Genomic DNA, 17,062 nt, shown 5'->3' with positions numbered 1-17,062 from the left:
GTGATTATTTCTTTACACATGAATATTCTCAATTCGTGTTTGTCACCCGCAGTTCTAACAGTGATTATAGTTTCTAAGTAAAAGCATAAACTTACTTTTTGATTTTTTTTATTTACAAGAGCAGGTGTAACATCATTAACTTCTTGTTTCACAACTTATACTCTCTCTCTCCTTCAGTTTAATTTCATACATACCAACATTTTAACAATTCCTTTTTTCATAGAATTAAGAATTAAGTATTGAAAGAGTTTTCTTTGTTGCCAATTTCCAGGAGCTTTTAAATTGTGAATGACTCGTATTGCATTAATAGATAATGATCACGTCTGATGTTTCCAACACAAACAATACATCTTCATCAGCTGTTATGCCTAATTGAAAAATGAAATGTTGCAACAGCATCGCATATGGTTTCATTGCAGAACAACCTTACTTCATTACGAATTTTGTTGTTTGCTTGTCTGTCACCCCATTTCAGCTGAAGTTAAATTTAAAATGCCAAGCACAAAGGAAGGTTTCAGGCAGCGCCCAGCGGTAGACACTCAAAACGTGCCTGCAGACAGCTTCTACAAAAATAGCAACATTGGTTACCGTAAAAAATATAGCCAAAACAGGTCTACAAACACACCTACCGAGTCATTAACAAGTCAAAACCAGCCCTTTACTGCAGCAATAAAATGCCACCAACCTTAGCTACGCATGCTGAAGTTGACGTTGGCGCTGGCGTTATGTGTTGGTCACCAGATTTTGCATAAAAAAGAACTTTTGACATTTAAAGGACGTTGAAAGCAATAAAGTTTGCTTAACTCCTTACTAACCAACGTCAACGGTAACCTATTCCAGCCATTGTGAACACACAACCACACCTTTTTATGTGTATATACATATGTATGTAGTATGTGTTCAATACGGGGTGCCTTCTTTTACAGGCAATTCAGAAATGTTCTAAAGTTCCGTTATTGATTAAATGTGGCGAATGTCTGCAGCGAATGCGACAGGTTGATCAAAGGGTATGTGCTCGTTGCATATGTATATATATTTTTTTTAATTCATGTAGGTAGGTACATATGTACTTCTATACTTATGTATATGTATAATTATATTTACATATGCACATCAACCCCTCAGCACCACAGGGTGTGTTGTTTATACCGTGACATTACAGGTGGAACGTCTGTGGCGCATTAATATCGCGCTCAGCTCCGCTCTCGTGAGTGAGCGTAGTCTTCTCGAAGGCTCAACTCTCAACAACGGTAAATGTGCATACATATACATATGTAATGTGCCTGGCTGACTACTGTACGTCCCCTGTTGTTCTCCTCTCTTCATTGATTGGCGACTTGCTTTTATTTAAGGTGTTTGTTTGAGGGTGTTGTTCATGTGGTAGGTCTGCTCTGCAGTCCTTCAGCTGCTGCGGTCGCGAAGTTCCATCCTTTATTAATTTTTATTTACCTTTTATTGTTTTCTTCGTAGAGCAACTTCACTAACATTTAGTCAGGACTCCTTTGTATACAGTCAAGGTTGTTGTTTTAATATACATATGTACATATATATTTTATTTTCTTCCGACGTTCCACCTACTACCATTGTGAACTGACAGCCTGCACGATACGTTTTGCCTGATTAGAAATTTTTTATCTGATAATAAAAAAAACCGTAAGGCGGAGAGCCTTGCCGTTACAATTAAGAGGTTATACTTGGAGAGACTTTCTGAGGGGTGTCTAAGAAACAACTTTTTGGAGCATCAATCGTAAAAAAACAATTCTTTTACCTATGTACGTTAATGTCGCTATATCTCGGGCAAATCTATTTATCTTTGCATATTTGTTTCGAAAAGTAATTAATATTTTATTTTTATGTTGTAGTTACTCTAAATACATATCAAGTTAAATGCGAACACAAAATTCACAAGTGAAGTGAAGTGAAACATTTTTGGTTGCCAAAGATGAAAAGGACTTTAAAGCAAAACTAAAACTGCGCTTAACCGAAGAACTTCTATAAATAAACTGGAGTTTGATTATTTTCCAACTAACTAAACACAAGAATAGCAAATTTTTTGATACCCTTTTTGATATCCTGAGCAATATATACAGTCTGCATGCGTTCAGACCATTAACAAAGCTTAAATTGTACGACAATATTGATGGAACAGAAGGGCTGCTACAGAGATGGGTGGAAAATAGTAATAAGCCATAGAATGGAACAGAAAACAAAATGCGCAATAAATTACGAAACTATTTTGCAAAAATAAAAAGGCATCAACAAAATGAATGGCCCTCGTTAGGCAAACAAAAGCACAAAGCAGAAATCTTGCAACAACACTATGCAACAATAACAGCAAAATACAATATAAGGCGAAGAGTGCCAGGATGACACAACTTTTTGTATATATGTATGTACATACATATGTATTTTATATATTGGTACATAAAGCTAACTGAGAGCGACGAGAGATTTGCTAATGGTGGAGGAACGACTATCTGCCGGCTTCCGATGGAATTTTGTTGTGAGACTTGGGGGGTTTACTTAAATGTTTTATTTTTATAGCTTTGTTCTTCAGATTTGTTAAATATCTATCGCATGGCCGGTCTGATACCAATTAACAATAGCAACTTCCCAATGCTAAGTTTACTTTTTTACGTATTAATGTTACACTAACGTGTTGTTGGAAAACGCAGAAATGAGACGGACGAGTTTGTCGGGCACTCACATTTTCTGAACTTCGTTTGAATATACAGTGTATCAATCAATTTTCTTAATAGACAAAAATTTCTATCAGAATAAAATATTAAGAAGACCTAGAATAAAATATAAGTAAAATATTGATATGTTGGAGTTTAACTTATATTATCTGTAATATTTTTTAATACCATTTGGATTATTTACCTTAGATTAACTTCCTCGTAATCAACCACTTTGAGGTTTTCATCATGAGTATGAGCTTCAAAAGTATGAGAAAACAATAAACAAAACGAATCGTATGTCACTATTCTGCAAACCACAGGTCAGATGATGAAAACAATCACACATTTTTTTTTGCAATTTTCGAACAAATTCAAAACTTCAACTAGAATTTCGGAAAATAATATTTTCTAATTTCTCTAGGAGTATACTGTAAATTTATAGACCCCTTAACTTAAAACATTTTCTATTCATCTTTTATTACATTTGTTTTTTTTTTTATAGTTATATATTATCAGTTTAGGTCACTGTACGTGCATATTGAATTTCCGTTAGTTTACTTGCGTAATTCATCGTTTACTCTCTGGGGTGGAGCCGCCCAACAGCGAGCAGAACTTTAGGGTAAACAATGCAAATTCCATCCAAGTCAACAATAAAACAAAATATAAAAGCAAATACAATAAAATAGAAATGGTAGAGAACGCTGGAGCAATGCTTTCCGGGTCGAGAACGTCGTCTACTATTTCATTATATCACGAAATTGTTTTTCTCTCAGTTATCTTTTACAAACTAATGATATTCTGAATGTATGAATGTACATACATATGTTCGAATATAAACATATGTATGGTATATGTATGTACAATGTATATGTATATAAAAGCAAAATTACCATTGTAAAATTTTTTTTTGAAAATTTCAAATACAATCAATAAAGTTTACATACACCTAGTTCTATTAATCTACAACACCTTTATTTGTTTTAAAATAAATATATATTCTCTCTTTTTGTTCTATCTATTTCAAAATTTATACATACATATGTACATACATATATTTAACATTAAATATCGCATATCAAAATATTTTTTTTTTTTTTGTACGCAAATCAAAAAATTAATGCTTAAAATGCGCCAATTCGTATCAAAAAAGTACATGCACTTATGATTATTTACAACAGTTTTATGTCTATTTATAATTTTTTGGCTTTCATTTTATTGCAATTATTGTCCCCAGACATCGACGCATGCTCCCCACTCATTGTCTATTCTATATCTATTTGATTATGCCAGCCTAAATAATTTATAAATTTTGTTTCTTCGACGCTCTTTGAATTAAATTCAGCTCTAAAATACTACAATGTCATTTTCCAATACTGTTTGGTCCATCCAACATCCAGTCTTCAGAGATTTTACTCTCTGACAATTCGACGGTCTGTTCGGTTTAACAACTCTATATTTAAGCTCAGCTGTGCTCAGATTTATTTTTGCCTGGGCAGTGTATGTATAAGTGTATTGACGTTGGTAACTTGTTCTGATAAATGGTGTACATACATACATATGTATAAAGACTTGTTTTGCTTCTTTGCATATAATATATTACATATTCATACATACATATGTATATGTACATATATTAGATCTGATAGCAATGTCTGATTGTGAATGATGTAGCCCTAGCAGACAGTCATCTTGTTTCCAAGACGTCGTTGTCCCTTTATTATATAGTACATATGTAAGTATGTATGTACATGCATGCTACACTTTGTATCCAACCATCCCGTCCTCGTTTCTGTTGTTGATATCACTTCTACTTCGTAAAAAATGTACATACTTATATACTCATCTAGATATACATATGTATAACACTGACTCGGAAAAAAATTGTGGAAGGGTGTGGAAATCTATAATGCACGAAAACAGAATAAATACGAGTAAAACGACAGTGTCAGCCGCCAACAACAAACTTTTGTAGATCGTTAGCGAGAGACCGAAAAAAGAAGCCGACGTTGGCGAAGTGAATAAAGCATGAAATTGTATTTTGATAACTCGGAGGTAAATATAATACCTAGTAAAGATGTCCATATACATATTTATTTACATAAATCACAAAAATTAATATATGTACGTATGTACATATACACTAATTTTTACGTGCTGTTTTATATTATATAGAGCCTTTTTATACAGCGAATATAGAGCATATACATTGTTGCCACATGCCGGCATTATTGAATACATGCACATACTTATGTATAGCACATGCGTATATGCTGGTATATAGTATATACTCACGAGTACATAGCGAACATTTATTACTGATTCCCTTCGCTGACATTGCTGCAAATAAACGCAAGTCGCAATGTGCTTGTGTATTGCAAACACATACAAATAAGTGGTGCATGTACGTGGATACATGTTGTCTGGCTGCAGGTTGGCGCAGTAAAAAGTTATTGATTTTTGAAAAAAGCTTTACTCCCCCTAAAAGTCTCTACACCCCGTTTACGTTTGCTTCGTTTGAAGTTTTAAGCGAAGTTTTGTGATTAAATTCAAGTTTGACTCAATGTAAAAAAACAACAACAACTATAAACTTTAATGAAATCTCAGCAAAAGTTGCAGGAAAAAATAATCAAATTACTCAATAAATTCAACAGTAACAACTATGACTAGAAATCGCAGTTTTTATGTCCGTTTTGTTTACCAATTCCGGTATTGTTTGAATGTTCTTGTATGGCTTAGTTTAAAATATTTATTATTTACTTTCGATTTACGAGGTTTGTTCAAAAAGTATCGCGAATATTGTATTCCTTAGCAAAGTGTTTATTTATTCATTAATATATTTTTTTTGCCTTTATAAGTAATCACTCGCACATTAATACCATGTTTAGACCGAAAATTTAGGAATTACATTCACTAATCAGCCCGTTCTCACTGCCGTTAGAAAGATCAAAAAACAGCTGTTATTGTCATTCAAGAATTCACATCGCTTAATAGTTGTCAAAAGAAAAGATTGTCATATAGTATTTTGAAATATAAGCTATCTTCTTTTAAATATTTACCATATAATAGAAATAACGGATGCATATTTTCATTTGTTAAGTCGATTTTCAGGTAAAATTAGATTCATTGCTTTAAACAAAAAAAATTTGTTTACATTTTTTCCTTTGTAGTGTCTAAATCAGCTGGATCAGTTTCAAATCATTTCAATGAAGTGAAATGTATGAAATAAAAAGTTTGATCTCTTGTTGACATTTCGTAAAAATTTTAAGACAATTGGATAACTACATACAATCGATGTTATTGATCAAAAAGTGACAGCAGGCTTTGGTCACCGGTCGTAAAATGCATTTTGAACAAAGAGCAAATATTAAATTTTGTTTTAAACTTGGGAAAACGTTTACTGAAACATTTCAAATGATGAAAAAAGTTTATGGTGATCAGTGCCTATCCCGTAGTAATGTGCATGAGTGGTTTAAGCGATTCCAAGAAGGTCGTGAGGACGAGAGCCATCACCGAAAAAAAAGTCGTCTTCAGATGTCAAAAATAAAGACAATGCTGATTTGTTTTTACGAATCCGAGGGTATTGTACACCGAGAGTTCGTCCCACCTGGCCAAACGATTAATGCTGTGTTTTACCTTGGTGTTATGAAGCGTCTTTTGTCACGCATTCGTTGTGCTAGACCACAATACCGTGAGGCAGGGTCCTGGCGCCTGTTGCACGATAATGCGCCGTGTCATCGGTCGACGCTTGTCACTGATTTTTTGGCAAAAAACTCCATATTAACCATTAATCACTCACCCTAATCACCTGATCTGGCACCCTGTGATTTTTACCTATTTGGAAAATTTCATTTGCCTATGAAAGGACACTGGTTTCAGGACATTTCATTTAATTTTTTTAACAGTCCTGCTTCTTTTGCGACAGACCTTGTAAATTGCACCTCTTACAGCTTTTTTTCCAGTGGTGTTATCATGGTCAATTTATGTTCTATCACAAAGCGGGGCTTTTCTGACATTACTTCGCGCTCATACCCAATTTTTTTTTTCTTTATTTCATTAATGTTTTTTTATCTTTTCTTGACATGCTCGGTCACGTCCGGCACGCTCTTCGTCGTTCACATCTTCTCGACCCTCTGAGACGATAAACGTTGCGTTTGTCCAAGGTAGCTTCTCTCCATTGCTACAGTCAACTTTCGGAATGCGCCCGCGCATTTAATTTTGTTTTTCACACATAATGTTAGACAGATTTTTAGATCCATTTTTGGACTATGGAAAAATCGAAAATCAACCAAATGGACCAAGAAAAACAGCTGTCAAAAATTAACTAAACATTCAAAATGACCGACCTTGTCAGCATATGTAAGGAATATGAGTACCAACATAATGCAATAAAACAATCGAAAATCGAATATCCGTAGCCCGCGAAAAGTCAAAATTCGCTATTTTTTTTTTTTGTACAAATTTTGTCGATACATGAGTTGTAATTTTTATACCCTGAACAGATATTCAGTTTGCCATGATATTTGTAACACTTAGAAGAAAGTCGGAGATCCTATATTGTATAATATATGTACTTAGGTACATATAGGAACGTAAATGACAAGCAAGATGAGCTGAGTCGATTTAGCCTTGTCTGTATATGCGCGAGAAAATCCCTCAATTTTCGAGACGTCGATTTAAAATTGTATAGTTGCTAAACAAACTAGATTACAACTTTTTCATTGGAAATTTTACACGAATTATTGTTTTAGTCAGCGGAACGATCAAAAGAAGTTTTTGCATAAGTACAATCAGATGTACATATGTATATGGTAATCTTTTGTATTTGTGAAGGATATTGTACTTAGCTAAGGCGCAATCAAAGTTAACGTTTTTTCTTGTTAGTCTTGCTCTTAACACATTCGTCGTTTTAACTCAAATTTCTAAAAAAAAATTATTTAACGGTTGTAAGCGAATTTTTGCAATATCTGAGTTGTGCATATTTTTAGATATTTTTTTAGGCTCCTCACACGCATTCTTTTTGTAAGTAGCGCATTTTCATTGCTTCTTGCTCTAAAAGAGTGTTACATTCCTGGGTATGTATTTATATATGTACATACAAGTATATACTTACAACGTTGTACATTTTTGCTCTTTCAACTTTACACCCACATTTTTTATGCCTAAATCAGGGCGTGCTCTTATTTTCATTACTCAGTATTTCTTGGCATATTCTCGCAAGAAAACGCCCTCGACAGCACCCTATTTACTGTTCGCCACACTTGTTCAAGTTAATCCCCATTGACGTTCTAGTTTATTTAATGAAATTGCTTAAATTGCACGGTCGTAACCGCAATTTGCTTCAATGAGCTCTATATCGCACCTTTGCTGCTCCACCTTTGACATTTGGCATTCCAATATTCCTACATTAGCGTCTACAATTTTATTCTTAGCTCACTAAATTTACTGTCCTCCATGGGCACAGATATTTGTGCTAAATCAACAGCTTAGCTTTTCAATTATGTCTCTGATGTACTTATCTAATGCGTAGTCATTTGACTTCGCCAATCGCTAATGAAATTCTCTTTACCCCAAAATCTCTTTTTACAATAAATTATCGGAATGAACCGTATATTGGCAGCTGATATAGGGTTAAAACATTGCGAGATATATTCCTCGCCGAACGAAGTGACACGACATGTACTTCTAGCTAAAAAACAAAAATTGTAAGAGATCCGTGATCCGGACAAAAACTCAATTTTATATTGAAACATATGTACATATGTATACATTTCTACTTCATCTAGTAACGGCGTACTCAGTGGCATTTTTTAAAAAACCTTTACCGGATTTTAATATTTTCTGTAAATGAGATTCGATTTCAAAAGTATCTCCGTTTTCTTCCTCGACAGTTTCTGCAAAGAGTTCGTTTAGAATTTTAATATTTTTCTCCCTATAAGTTAGGAATTTGTAAAACAAATACAATCTTATAAGTACAGATGATTACAGTCCCGGTAACCAATGCGATGTCACGAATAAGGTTAGACTTCCATTTAATTCTATTCCGTGGTTATTATTGGTTTCCGATTTTAAAATGTAACTTTTACATTTTGGAATGACGTCTGAAATGAAATAAATATACATAAGCAAGACGGGCAATTATTCGATAACTATTAGGGAACAGAATTTTCGATCACAACGTTATTCTATTCCCTCTTTTAATTTTCAATACTCTACAAATACCAAGTTATGTTGAAAGACATCAATAGACTGCAAGTTATATATGTATTTTCTTTCTCGCATTTCTATTTAATATATTTGATTTTATTTAACAATTCATGTACCGTACTTATGTAACAGTTATATTTTCTTTGCTATATGGGTTTGTATAAAATGAATGCGGCCTCCAGCTGTCCCCCACTTGGCGCTCAATGCCATTATATTGTGGAAGTCTAAAAACAACGGCGCTAGGGGACTAGCAAAAAAGTGTAAAATTATATGGATTGTAGATTGTTTGGAATTTTTTCGTAATTCACCTTATTTTACTGCAATTCTAAAGCGGCTTTCATTTCCACAATGTTGTTGGTTGCAGCAGGGCAACGAATGTAAGGCCGCTAGTGTATTGCATTTGTGAAAGGCATAGATTTATGCCACGGTAGAATAACATAGCCGATGTGCAGCACACTGAGACACGCTATTGCCGCATTTAACTATATCTCTATACTTACATATAGAAAACATAGGACAGAGACAGCGTCGTTTTGGTGTTGCAAATATGCTTTTCTTTCAGCGAAAAAGTTCAAACAAAGAGATAGAGGAAGAGTTAAAAATGTTTTAATGCATCACATGTATGCGTACTTACATATGTATATGTATGTATATGTTCATACATATGTGTGTGCATCATTTACGCCCACGCCTTGAGCTCGCAAGCGGAGCGAGCTTCTAAGCTTTCACATGTACGCCACACATCGTCCATCTGTCGTTGACCACACTTCAGATGCACAATAATCATAAAGCAGCATTCATATAAACGCTACTGCACCTTTATCAATGAATGGGAAATTTATTTTTATTCCCTGGTTTTATATCTCTAAAAACAAACGTCGGTAGAACCTATAAAGTATACATATAGTGAATATCATGATCAGCGTTTCCAGCTGAGCCTCTACATACTTGTATATGTACATACATACATATGTATGTATCTGCAATGCAGTCCCTCAGTTCTTGAGATATCACTATAGCGTATAGCTGAAATTTAAACTGACCTATCAAAAGATAAAGATTTTTTTATGCCCTTTAAGCTATACAAATTGCATCTGTGAAGGGTATTATAGCTTTTACATATCATTGGATATATACATAGCTATTACATACCAAAACTGATATCATGGTTAAATTCAGTTTCATTTCCTTTTAGAAATCACAAAACTTTAAGACTTTTTTTTATAATTTAATTTTTCAAAAAAGTTTAGCTAAACAAAAACCTGCAAAGACGCAAAATGTTGTTCCAACGGTTCAAAGTGGTCACCATCCAGCTGCTGTAATATTTTGGAGGAGAGCCTCTTATAAAGGCATTAAACGTCTTCACTTCTGTGAAAAAGGGGTTGAACGCACTACGCCGGGAGAAGTGCGAACCCGATTCCCAAATACGATGGAGGTTTACTCATACATCAAAAATTATATTGTACCCCCGCTGTAGTCAACTTAGTATAGCGGCAGGAGCCGATACATTGCCGGGCCGACATCAAACACGGCGCGCTGTAAGAACTGATAAGTATCAGTATATTAAAAATGGCAAATATGGATTATTTAGTTTTATGACCTGCCAACTATCAGGTGACAAATTTGAGACAATAATTTGTGACTAAAAACTAAAGACTGTTTGGAAATAGTAAGTTGGAGACTTTACTTCGAAATGTTTCAAATAGTGACCATAGAGACTGGCAAATCAACAAGCGCTGTATTCTACCCTGCGCCAATGTACTGATAATAAGACCAGTGAAAGGAGAATCGACACTAACACATAGGGGTCGATTTCTATGCTCTTGCAAGATTGGGAGCTGATATTGCAAAAATGTCTGAATTGGGGTATCCCGCCAAATATACAAGGGCACGTGTAGAGCACCCATTGCAACACGAATCTAGTGATATATGAGCGGGAAGGACTGATTCACTCAATTTATTTTAAAAAACGACTATTGTGCATGGACAAATTGGCGAATTGGCCCTTCTGCATACATTTTTAACAAACCTGGAAAAAAACTGTAACAAAAACTTTAACGAGCAGGTAATCTTAAAGAGTGTACAGCTGCTGGCGTAAAAATCTAATTAAAAATTTACCTTTCTCAACAATTTAACGACGTAATATGTCTTTATGTAAAATGGCAACTAGGACAAGTTTTTATGGCGTTGCAATTTTATTTTTGCGTGACATTGAGGACACGCCAAATTGTGACTAAAAAACATGTTTGGAAATAGTTTCTGACAGTGGGAGACTTTACTTCGAACAGCATTGCAAATAGTGACCATTAGACTGCTTTGTTGTTGTGCCGTTGTAAATCTGCCATTCTTGCACCGTGCGCCGGGTTTTGCAAGAGCAAGAGAATACCCCTAATATATGTATATAATAGAATATTTTACTCAAATAATGGTCACCATACTAATTTTAACGAAAGTTAGTTGCCTTTACGATGATCATATTCAAAACACTCTCGTCATTCGCATAAGTTCTACTAAAGGAAATAATAAAAAACTAAATTTTTCATAATTCGATAAATTTCTTTGTAGTTTAATTAACTACAACGCAGAATTTTTGATTATTTGAATGAACTTATGGAATTATGGATAAAACATTTTAGAAATGTAAAATCATTAATGTTAACTAAACTTCACTAAATTATTACACTTAAATACAACGATTCCATATTTTTTATTATGTTAACTTTAGTTTACTTTGTTATATATACATATGTATGAGTGTTAAATTATAATTTTTGAAAAACATTTGGTAATATAAAATTTAAAGTGTAATGTAATGGGATTGGGGAATATAGATGGCAAAACTAATTGAACACCATATATTTACCTACTAATCAATCATAATTCAATTTGCATTACTACCTAATCAAATCCAAGCAGGTATGAATGAAACATTTTCAAATAAAGGGAAACATGACGGAACTCAAATTAAACTAATAAAAAACTTTTTTCAAAATAACAAATGAGTTTCATGGGAACCATAGAGTAATAAGACGCAGCTAACAAGATGGAAAAAAGACGAAATAACGTTTAACCATCGTATTAAATCAGTATTTTTTAATTGAAGTTTAAAGGTTAACATTTTTAAGTGCAAGCAGCTTCTACGTGGGGTCTAAATATTTATAGCAATGGAGAACGTCCTCTCTGATTCAGGTGAGGTGACTGCAATGCAAAGGTTAAGATGGGAAATATCCTAACCTGATATTTGCATTTCGTGCCAACATTGTTGAAATGGCCAATTTTAATCTATTGTGAATGAAAAATAAGCAACACTGACAGATATTTTACAAATTTTCAATAATAAACCAAGAAATTTTATGTTATGATGTTATGTTATGTTGCAGTTTTAAAAATGACATGTTGATATGTTTTTGTAAAAATTGGTCGGACTGCAATGTTTATCTTCTATCCATTTTCATTCAAAATGTTATAAAAATGACAATTAGCAGTTTACGAGAGTTTCAAACTCATAAAGCTGCCGTCTGTCACCTACAAATTTGGATTTGATTTAAGTGCGCAGCTAATCCGAAATAACGCTGCCGTCTGTCAAGGCTATAACAGCACTTACATATGTATAAAGTAAGCAATAAATATTTATGTATATACATATGTACATAATTTCTTTATTAAACGAATGTGTCAAATATGTCTTAACTTATGGCACGCTTTAAGTAGAATTAGACAGCACATCATCTCAGACCTAAATTCTGCACTTCCTAGAATGTGAGATGAAACTTTCTATCCAGGCTTAAGAAAATAATTGTATAAAAGAATGTGAAATAAAGATATTTCTGTTTAGTACCCTAACCAAACTCACTAGATTCACGTTTTTCGTGATTTTTTTAAAAGCTACAAAATTTGCATGCATGTACTTATGTACATATGTATATACAATATGTATGTATGTATATTCTGCAGCTTTCTTAGTAATATGTAATATTCGCTTGTTCTGAGACAATCATAAAATAGTTACATACACACAACTACCAAAAACATATGTATGTATGTATCTATATTACATTTTTCAATGTTGTTCACAATACGCTCACACTTAACCATGTGCTCTAGTACATTGCTTTTGAGGTCGGAAATGGCGCGAGTGCGCGCGAAAGTTGTAATTTTTTTTTCCAACATCAAACAAATTATTAAACCCACATGGTGAGCGGTCGTCACAAGCAACGTTGTCGCATTTCCGTATATATACGTTATGGACAATTAACGAATCATCCGTGGTACTAATTTTCATTCTCAAAAAAATTACATATGAATTTGATTTAAATTCAACTAAGTTATATTTTTATTATGTACTTCATATCAAGTGCTATTTGTAGCAATAAAAATATTGGAACAAAAGAATTCGCGTTTTACAAAATACAAAGGTTAACAATAATTTGTTTTTCAAAAAAATTCGATGGACAAAAAAATAGAATCAAAAACTTTTTTCAATAAAACGAAAAATATTTTTTTAAGGGAACTAATAGATCAGAGTACATTGTAATGTATTCTTAATCGTGTAATCCCGATGCACATCTTCTAGCATAGACCTAATTAGGCTACCGAAAGTGTTCTGTGGAACATATACCAGACCTTTGTACTTCTCTCAGAATACATTCTGCTTCTATTTTTCGGGTTTATGTAGGGGTGCAATATTTTCCTTAACAATTTTCCGTAAGTTTTTGATGAGATTCAGATCTGCTGATTACTCTGGCCAAGCCATAACGCTAGCACCCATGATCTGAAACCATTTTTGGCAAGACCCGAAATATGTTTCGTATCGCTCTTGTTGGAATTGCCAAAATGCAAAAGCCAATTCCAGCCAGCATTTGAGAATATGGATTATCTAAAACCTTAACGTATTATAGCGGTCTAATGTTTTCTTGTATCCAAAAATTTATAGGTTCCGGAACACAATTATGAGAAACAATACTAAACCAATATATTGCCCCCACAGCGTTTGAAATACCTAGTCGTGTAGCGGACGCACATCTTTAGTTTTTTTTGGACGTCGGACTCATGCATAACTATCACATTTCCTATCATATTAATTTGCATTGAGGACTATAAAATGTCGAACCATTTTTTTTTCTAATTTTCAGCTCGCCCTAATTAATGTGTCGTTTTGCAAACTGATTACGATTGTATCTATGTCATTTTCTACTTAAAATAAATTGCACCTTCGGGAAAATGTGCCAAAGCAATTTTTCTCCACAAGTCGTCTTCTTACTGTTCTTCTCGAAGAAATTTTTGCAAATAATCTTTAATATGAATGGCTGCAGAGGCCTTTAACGGTACGCGCATCGCAATCATGGACAATATTTCGAACGACTTGCGCAGTCATTTTTTTGTGATCGGGCTATAGCGTTTTTCAGATATTTTACGCCTCATCAAACACAATCAGTAAAGGGACATATTTAAACGTGGATATTTGCAATTTGCCGTTACGCATGGAGAGATTTTGCAAGAGAGATTTTGGACGCACAATCTTTCCCCCTCTATAGTAGATTAAGTTTTGCTTGACCCATTTTTTTGGGAAAATAAATTGATAATTGATACAAAATATTCATTCCACAGATCTAATTAGTTAATAACGAACTTTTTACGCTTTTGTAAATTCAACAATTTTTCATTTATAAAAACTATTTCGCTATTGATTCTATTATTTTGTCACTAAGCACGAGGCATGCTATTTACACTTTTTTAAATTACAGTTAACTGTAAAAATCGACAATGCTATCTTTTCCTCTTTTTAAAGTACATATTATTGCCTTTTATTATGCCGAAAAGTTACTACATAGATGAAAAATACCGTTCAAAAAAACAACTTTATGATATTACGTTTCAAAGCAACACCTTTGATTCTATTTTATTGTTTTTTTTTTTTTTTCCATAACTGTACGTCATTAACGTTCAGCCGCTAATCGGTAAAAAGCGCGAAACATGGCAACAAAGCTTTAGCTACGGCGATCCAAAGTGAATAGTGAATAAGTGAATGCTTCTTCGCGTGTTTTATTACTTCAATATGTGTTTTTTGTTGTTATTTGTCCACTTTTTAAGTTTGTATAAACTATGACTGTTTTGTGTGCCGCACCGATCAGAGCTGGTTAATGTCTACTTAACGCCTACACCGTATAGCTGAAATGAATTTGTAAATATGGTTATACATACATTTGTATGTATGTATGTATGTATTTAAATACCTGTGGACACGGCAAACATACGTATGAGTATGTGAGCTTATATTGACATGCTAAATTGTTCAAATACATACATACGTATGTATGTTTGTTGAGCACATGTATAAAACGCATTTCATTATTGCAATTTATTACTAATTTTATTTATTGAACTTGCTCACTTATGGTACATACTTAAGTATGTACATGCATACACATACATATGCACATATGTACATATATACAGGCTTACTAAAGTACGCATTTCTTGAAGATGTGTGTAGAAAATATGTACTTATGTTTTATTTTTGTTTAAGGAATACGTAATAAGAAACAAAATCTGAAAGAATATTTTTCTACTTAAATAAATTAAATTCAAATTAACGAAATATTAGATTTTACACATAAAAGAATATACATATACGCTTTAAATATGAATAAAAAGTACGTATGCAGTCGCAATGACATTGAAAGAGCCAAGGCTATAGTGGTTTCTTCCGATATTTTACGCCTCTCCCCCCTCAAGTAAAACTGTTTTAAACGTGGATATTGAAGTAAAGTATCGAAGTTTGACCTACAAAAAAACAAGAGATTTAAATCTAGCTAGATTAAGTTTTTGTACACTTGGAAAATAATTGATCTTTAAAATCTTTATAAACATAGTCTTAACCATTATTCCTTGACTGAACTGTAGTATGTCAACGCCATTTGCTGTCATGGAACCCACTCCCCCTCTGGCTGATTCGGCCCTACGTTAGCGGGATTCACTCTAATATCTGGTCAAGGGCTGTTATTTCGGCGGTCTAATCCTGTTTGGATCGGTAAATTTTAGGTTAAGTTTGTCATTATTGGAGCAACACTGAACAGTACAGTTACCCCTGCATTCTCCTGAACCGTGCTGACATTAAATCAAAGCAAGATACCGTTACAACAACTACGAGTCTTACGTTTCAAAACACATTTTTGCAGACTTTTCTGTGGGCATTACCTCCGAAATTAATATTTTTATTTTCATCTAGGAACACTACGAATTTCTCACATGTAGTTGAATATGCCAAACGTTTGGTGCTGTTTACATTCCTTAGTTATATTTATGTACATAGCTGCAGAACAAGTAGAGGAGTAAAGTTTTTGCATTGAGTGATATTGCAAAATCATTTTCTACATATTTTGCGAGTTTTACAGGAATCCGTCGTGGGTCATCATCTTCTTCTTTGTTGACGTACACAATTAATTACAAAAAACACTCCTATATAATCTAGTATCATATAATTATGTGATATCACAATACTGTAACACAACAAAAATTTTTTACTGCAAGAAGACTTAAAACAAATAAATTTAACTTTCAGAGTCTGTAATAAGCATTTCATCAAAAGCAATAAAATATCCTCAATCAAATCAGATTTATATTCATTACATATGTAAGTACATATGTATGTACATACGAAATTTAGCTCTTATTCTTATTATCTTATACATATTAACATTGTAACGAATTCAATGTATTTTATTATTATTTATTTATGAAAAAGACGTTGAAAAAGCTCCTAGAAGTAAAATGCGTTGAACCCATTATACGAGGGCTGCTATATATATTTCTGGCCTAATAATGAAAATAGGCATATTTATCAACGAAAATGTTTTTTTTTTTAATTTTTTTTTTTATTTTTATTTTTTTTTTTCGTTGGATTTGGCTCGTCTTGGAAGACCCACACGGTCGATTTCTGCTTTGCTTCGGGCTCATACGCATAGATCCATGATTCGTCACCTGTGACGATCTTATAAACGTCTTTTGAAGCAACGTATTTTTCGTATTTTTTCAGCATTTCTTTACACCAATCCACACGAGCCCTTTTTTGAGCGATTGTCAAATTGTGCGGGATCCAACGAGAACAAACCTTTTTTACGGCCAGGTGTTCATGCAATATCGAATGTATGCTGGTGGGAGAAATGCATAGGCCTGCC

General features: G+C 33.5%; 1 long non-coding RNA gene across 1 annotated transcript; it reads right to left on the bottom strand.

Annotated features, from left to right (window-relative positions):
- Positions 1 to 240: 240 nt before the first annotated feature.
- Positions 241 to 894, bottom strand: LOC125778180 (uncharacterized). Its single transcript, XR_007422547.1, has 3 exons — positions 630 to 894; positions 431 to 563; positions 241 to 368 (listed from the first exon to the last, which is right to left on the bottom strand). It is a non-coding gene; the product is annotated as an uncharacterized LOC125778180 (long non-coding RNA).
- Positions 895 to 17,062: the final 16,168 nt, after the last annotated feature.

This window comes from Bactrocera dorsalis, chromosome 4 (assembly GCF_023373825.1).
Source record: "Bactrocera dorsalis isolate Fly_Bdor chromosome 4, ASM2337382v1, whole genome shotgun sequence".
In the NCBI taxonomy this organism is placed as follows: Eukaryota; Metazoa; Arthropoda; class Insecta; order Diptera; family Tephritidae; genus Bactrocera; species Bactrocera dorsalis.
Note: the sequence above shows the minus strand (reverse complement) of the source record. Positions and strands in the feature narration are given on the sequence as shown.